Source organism: Urocampus carinirostris, chromosome 15 (assembly GCF_059441175.1).
Source record: "Urocampus carinirostris isolate Australia breed hairy pipefish chromosome 15, RoL_Ucar_1.0, whole genome shotgun sequence".
Classification (NCBI taxonomy): domain Eukaryota; kingdom Metazoa; phylum Chordata; class Actinopteri; order Syngnathiformes; family Syngnathidae; genus Urocampus; species Urocampus carinirostris.
Window position 1 is genome coordinate 15,890,099 of NC_142363.1, and position 7,098 is coordinate 15,897,196.

The following is a 7,098-nucleotide window of genomic DNA, read 5'->3' on the forward strand; positions in this document are numbered from 1 at the left end:
CTACCAGCAGTATCCTTGTGTTGAAAAATAAAATAAAATAATGATATCGAATACAAAAATACCAAATATAACGTTTTGAGTATTTAAATAGTGCTACAGAAAATACATACTGTAATAAAAATAGGGTAATATGCAAACGTGGGGTGGGGTTTAATGTGGACTTTTACTCCCCCGGGTGGAGTTAAAGAGCCTCATGGCATGAGGAAGAAATGATCTCCTCAGTCTGTCCGTGGAACAAGACTGTGACAGCAGTCTGTCGCTGAAGGTGCTCTTCTGTTTGGAGATGGTAAGAAACATAACTACATTTTTTTCATCGTAAGAAAGCAGAATAAATTTACCAATGTATATTATCATTACATTTTCAACATTTGTCATTTGGCAGACCGGATCTAAAAGCATGTATGTGGCCCTCCGGCCGTAGTATGCCCACCTATGCTTTCAAACAACTCAAACTTGCGATGCTACTACAAACTTGTGTAAAACTAATAATTTAAAATGCACTACCAAAATAAATCAAACCGATTTTTAATCCAGTTTGGCGTTGATTATTTACAGTTAGGGACAGAATGTGCTTTGCCATCAAACAACAAGATTGAGTTGTTCTGGATTACAAACACATTAAATATTGCTGCGGCCCAAATGAAGTCATTAAAACTGAGTTCTTGGCCTCTGCTTGACTGTTTTGCATGAAACGCCAGCACAAAACACACCAGGATTCCTCATAAAAAGCAATAAGTGCGTGCATGTGCCCAGTCGGATGTCTCGAGTCAGACGCAGCGCTCCCATGGGTGCATAATTCAACCCCCCCAACCCCCTTTCTTCATAATTCAATATTTGGCACGGTCGTAGAGAACGAAAGCGAATCTGGAGAGAGGCGAGTGTGACGCGGGGGCGAAATGGGAAGTTTGACAGACAGGGGGAGAGGGAGAAGAGGAATGTCTCTACAACAAAAGACTAAATAAATCAAAGTGGACTGTAAAAATGTCTGCTGTGGCTCCGAGAGAAGGGGGAAAGGGGGAGAAAATGTGGGGTAGAGAGAAGCGTGGGGAGACAGAGAGAGCCAGACAGAGAGAGAGGCATTTTGCACCATCATGAAATCAGCACAGGCAATACAACAGGCACAGTCTGTCCTCTGCTGGAGGATTCCTTGTACTGAATGGAATTTTCTACTGTATTGTCATTGATATCAACGTTGTGAGACATTGTATTCAACGAGATTTGACATGGCACTCCAGGGTAAACGTGTAATCGATTTTAAAGGGACAGTGTGTAATATTTAATGCCTCCTAGTGGCACAAACATCTGGCATTCTGTAAAAAAAAAAAACATTGATTTGAATACATAAGTTGATGTGAACACAACATTTTTCAATAAAGACTTTTGAAAGTATTATTCTTTGGCGATCCCAAGAGTAAAAAAGAAATCTGCAGGTTAGACAGCGTGCCGGTGCTGTGGAATGCTCTGCCCTCAGGGATTCGATCTGCAACCTCTTTAACTCTTTAAATCTAGGTTTAAAACACACTTGTATTCAATAGCGTAAGAATGATGCACCTATTTAATCTTGATGATGTGTGTGTATTGTCTGTACAGCCCTTTGAGACTTTTTGTGATTAAGAGCTATACAAATAAAACGACTAGACCAGGGGTGTCAAACCCATTTTAAATCGGGGCCATTCAATAGACAAAACATTCTCGCAGGGGCCGGACAAGTAGATTAGAGAGAAAGAAAAAACGAGAAAGAGAGAGGGAGAGGAAAAGAGAGTGTGGGACAAGAAAAGGGAGAAAGGGAGAGAGAGAATGTGAGAAACAAAAGAGAGAAAGAGACAAAGAAGGAACATAGAAAGAAAAAGAGAGACAGAGGGAGTGATACAGAGTGAGAAAAAGAGAGGAAGAGCGAGAGAGAGCAAAGAGAGCAAAGAGAGAGAAAAAAAATAAAGCGATTTTGTGAGAGGCACCTGGCTTTGGCAAGATCAACTGGATACACTTTGACCTACAGCTCATTTTTCTCCTGCACTTCTCTCAGCGTTGTCTCGCCTGTTTGACACCCCTGGACTAGACCAATAGGACTGGCCACATTCGGGAATGGACTGGTGGCCAACTTTGCCACAAGGGAAAAAGCTGTCCAGAGTTGTGTCCTCATTGGTGTCCCAACGACCCATGCAGTGAAGGGATTTGTGAACAGTGATCTGAATACTAGGCAAACATACATGAACTATCACACCAATAAAAATATATTTTATGAAAATCATAGTTTGGGACATTTGTATTCCTTTTACATTGTGGAATCCCTAACTACAGGTCTCTGCTGACCAAAAACAAATGTGATGTAATTATATTTTGTCCAGGAATACTTATTAAACAATTCCAAATTGTCTGTCAGCGTTCTTTCATTGCTTTCCCCTAGGTTGCACTGATTCCAGATATGTACTTTCATATTGAAGCATTCAACCAATCACATTTCACCCATAACTTGTTCCAGGGTCAGAAATCTGCCCGCAGACCTTCACAAGCAGATCTGTAGGCCCTTCTGAGGTATAACAAGTGACAATGAAACTTTTGGTTTAGCCAATCAGATTTCTAGTTGGCAAAATGGGGGCCTTCTGGAATGCCTCGGTAAATGTCCACTAGGGATCAATAATACACAAAAGTCTAAAATCTATTATTCTGCTAAATCAAAATAGCATTTTTTTTTAATTTCCAGTAATCTTTGAACTTATTTACACTTTTTATCTGGTAGATTTTCAGTGGTCTGATGCTCCTTCAATTTCAATATTATTGCTTGCACAGTGCTCCTTGGGATGTCTAAAGCATTGGAAATCTTTTTGTATCCAAATCCAGCTTTGAACTTCTCAACAACAGTATCACTGACCTTCCTGGTGTGTTCTTCGTTCTTCGTGATGCTCTCTGCGCTTTAAACAGACTTCTGAGACTATCACAGTGCAGGTACATTCATACAGAGACTTGATTACACACAGGTGGATTACATTTGTCATCGTTAGACAATGAATCATTCAGAGATCCTCACTAAACTTCTGGACAGTTTGCTGCACTGAAAGTAAAGGGCTGAATATTTTTGCACACCCTCTTTTCGTTTTGTATTTGTTAAAACAGTTTAAAATATCAAAAAAAGTGTGTTCCACTTCATGATTGTGTCCCACTTATTGTTGAAGCTTCACAAAAAATTACAGTTTCATGTCTTGATTTTTGAAGTCTGAAATGTGGCAAAAGGTCACAAATAGTTTCGCAACCCACTGTGTGTATGTATATTTTATATATATATAATCCTTTTTTTTTTTTTTTCTTTGAGAATTTGGAATTTTTCTAATCATATTTCATCAAACCGTTGCACACGAGACTATTGTCATGCAAATGAAAACAAAGGGGAAAAAGTTGAAACAAAATGTTCCAGAAATAGTCTGGGTGAAAGAAGAACCAGGAAAAACACTATTTTTATCTATGTTTTTTCCCCTTTGTGTTGTTACAATAATCACGGTCACATGACAGTGAATCTAATGTGTTGCAACTCTTTGGCTAGTAAGCCCAAGTTATGTATTTGTTTCGAACTGGTTTACGGTTTGCGTTCGAGGCGGTCACACGTCTTCGCACACTTTATATAATTAGCTTCTTATTAGAACTGTAACTGGTTGTTGTTTAAGTCATAGCGTCCAATAACATAAATGAATCAGTGTTAAAAACACTGCCTTGGAAAGTTTTTTTTGTTATCTATGGATAAAAACTGCTACACACGAAAAATTTCCCCCCCATAACAGTGTTGATTGTTTGGGTTCAGTGAGTAAAGTTTCTCAGCTAAAAGTAAATACTGTAACTCGAGTTTCTTTTAAAATGTTTACATCTTCTCATCTCATCTCATCAGCCGTACCGCTTATCCTCATTAGGGTCGCGGGGGGGGGCTGGAGCCCATCCCAGCCATCTCCGGGCAGTGGGCAGGGGACACCCTGAACTGGTTGCCAGCCAATCGCAGGGCACACAGGGACAGACAACTCATTCGCTCATTCACACCTAGGGACAATTTGGACCGGCCAATTCACCTGAAATGCATGTTTTTGGAACGTGGGAGGAAACCGGAGTGCCCGGAGGAAACCCACGCAAGCACGGGGAGAACATACAAACTCCGCACAGGAAGTCTGGAGCTGGATTTGAACCCATGACAGGTTCCCATGACATGAACTGTGCCGCACAAGCGCTAACCACTGCGCCGCCATGCTGCCCCATGTTTACATCTTAGTAGTTGTATTTTATCATTAAATGTGTGTGCGTTGTGAGACTGTTAAAAATGGCCAAGGCTACGGAGTGAAGCGTTTGATATGTAAAAAAAAGAAAAGAAATGCAGATAATTGAGCATTAAAATAAATATCATACCAGTTTTGCTGGTTAGTTTGTCTTAAACAATGAATATGTTCTACTATATCTGATATTTTTCATCAGTTCATTGGAAAAGTAGAAATTGTTTGAAGATTTGGGTCGCGGCTTGTACTAGACAATTACCAATCATGTGATATGCAACCAGGCAAACGAGTGGTGGCGACCATGTTGGATGGGTATGTGTAGTGTTTACATTGTGGTTTCGTGAGGCAAACTGTCCGGGCTATGTTATGATAATAAATGTTCACAAATTGTCATGTTCTGTAGAAAGATATTATATGATTTCACAAAGGTGTACAAGGCATATAGTCTGTCTATTCAATAAAAGTGCAGTAAAAAGGTAAACAATAGTCCAATGGTAGTGTAGGCCTGTATAATGATATGTAAAAATAAGCATTTGTGTTTTTTACTTATGTGGAGAAAATCGGAAAAAGGTATGGATAGTTAGTAGCCTCTGGCCGCACAGTAGGTGAGTGGTTAGCGCGTTCGTGGCACAATTCTGTGGTCAAGGGATCAAATCCAGCTACCAGCCTTCCTGTGCAGAGTTTGCATGTTCTCCCCATGCTTGCATGGGTTTCAGCCGGGCACTGCAGTTTTCTCCCACATTCCAAAAACATACATGTCAGGTTGATTGGCCGGTCCAAATTGTCTCTAAGTGTAAATGAGCGAGAGAGTTGTCTGTCTCTGTGTGCCCTGCGACTGGCCGGCAACCAGTTCAGGGTGTCCCCTGCCCACAGAGAGCTGGGATGGGCTCAATCACACCCGCGACCCTACTATGAATAAGCGGTGTAGATAATGGATGGATGGATAGTTGGAAGCCTCAGGAGGATACCAAGTGTTGTTAATGTTTTAGATAGAACTTGAAAGAAAAAACAAAAGTCTGGCCGTCAATCTTCATAAAATTAGCTGCTTATCCAAAAAAAAGTCAATAAGAAAAACGACAGCGTTTTCCTAATATTCATTCTAAAATGATGTTGTGTCACTGGTCACCTACCGTTTCCGAAATGTCGAAAACAGACGTGTATATATACAGTTAAGATTTGGGCGTAAGGTCTGCTCTACTGAGCCCCAATAACCCTGTTCGTCACCTCCTCGTCGACAATTTCTTACTTTTCTCACCCTGAGAGGTAACTATAGCAGGAGACCAAAAACATTGCATCACACCTTTTACTTTCATTTGAACAGCCAATAACATAACAGTGTTGACTCATGATAACTTCAAACCGTGTCATCCAGTATGGCTGACTGTCTGCATACGGGTATGCGCATAACGTCACACAAAAATCATCAATTGCATGTATTTTTAATAACAACTTTGAATGGCTTCTCTTTTTAGTCATAGAAATCAATTTAGAGTGCGGCTGGCTAGCTGTACGTTAGCATAGGGTGGCCTCAAATTAGAGGAAGGATCGGGCCTAAAAAATAAAATTAAGCCCGACCCGACCCGCAGTATATAAACCCAAACCCGCCCAAACCTGACAGATTAACTTGATTTGATAAACGAGCTTGAAATAAACCCGAAGCTTTACTTTGGCCGCGCGTACTTCAGCACAGTACAGTGCGTTTAGGCTGAACTATGCAGCTTGGAGTTTACTTGGGGTTGAGTCCTTCAAATGAAGTGTGCACTGCAAGTACAGCGCCTAAATAAACGGTTTGGCGCCAAAGTGCGCATTTCAGTGACGTGCAGTGAACGAAAGTGAAACTGAAAAAAATGGCACAGAAAAGAAAATCCTATTCTGCAGATTACAAGCTGCAAATTGTGAAATATTTGCCCAAAAAGCAAAAAGAAAGTTTGTAAAACCTGTAAGCTATTTTCAAGAAGCGGAAATGACGTCTAACGTGAGGGAGGTGGAAGGAGGAAGCCGCGCGTCTTTTATCCCAACACAGAGGAGGAAAATGTATTTGGATTTATTGATTTTGAGTTAAACTAATAAGCATTTCTTTAACTAAATAATTACTTGAGTAAAAGTAAGTGCATGTCGTGTAGATCCTCCACGAAGGGGAAGCAAACAGCGAGAGAGAAGTCCGACCGGCCCGACTTAATGATTGACATTTTAAGCGGGTGAGGTCGGGTTCGGGCCCGGGCCCAAGCTCTTAAATCTACTTTAAATTGAGCCACATCCGACCGGAGCGGTTTCCATACCTGTCAATCTGTACAGAAAACGCAAATTTGTCAATTATGGGTACCATCCGGTATACACGACTATCACGAAACGGCAAATCAATCAAGTCAAACGAGTTTGCCGCGGAAGCCTCTATCTCGGTATTGTTTTTTTTTGTTGCAAACGAAGCGAGCGGTTTGATGTAGTGAAAGGAAGTCCGTCTCTTTTTAGAGAACCGGATTTTTCAGCTCAACTCATTAATGAGAGCCGGCTCTCAAACGGCTCGCTTGCTTTGATGCATTTTATTACGAATTATTATGTTGTATAAAGAAGTTAAGAAAAAAAGGAAGTATAAAATGAGAAAAGGAAAATAGACAGTTTTGTGGTTATCCCTTTAATTAGTATATTACCTACAATAATTTAATGCAGAAAATGAATTCTGAATTTGAATAAGAAAATGAATTATTCTACTTAATTGTATTTGCATGTATTTTTTCCTTCTACAGTGAACGTCCAAGCTACTTAATTTTTGAACTTTTTTTTTAAAAATAAACCTCATTCATGTCGAGCAACTCAAAATGTTAATTAACAGTATATATGATATAACGAGGGC

The 7,098-nt window shown here is 40.2% G+C and overlaps 1 protein-coding gene across 3 annotated transcripts in view; it reads right to left on the minus strand.

Moving 5' to 3' along the window:
* The window catches only part of trmt5 (tRNA methyltransferase 5), a 48,654-nt gene that overhangs the window by 40,373 nt on the left and 1,183 nt on the right, over positions 1-7,098 (minus strand). For 2 of the 3 annotated variants that reach the window (XM_088354471.1, XM_088354473.1), the window contains exon 1: positions 2,870-2,929. The exons of the other annotated variant lie outside the window; for it this stretch is intronic. The gene's annotated coding sequence lies outside the window, so the exon portion shown is untranslated. Of the gene's footprint in view, positions 1-2,869; positions 2,930-7,098 lie in introns of those variants that run through there. 3 annotated transcript variants of the gene reach the window in all.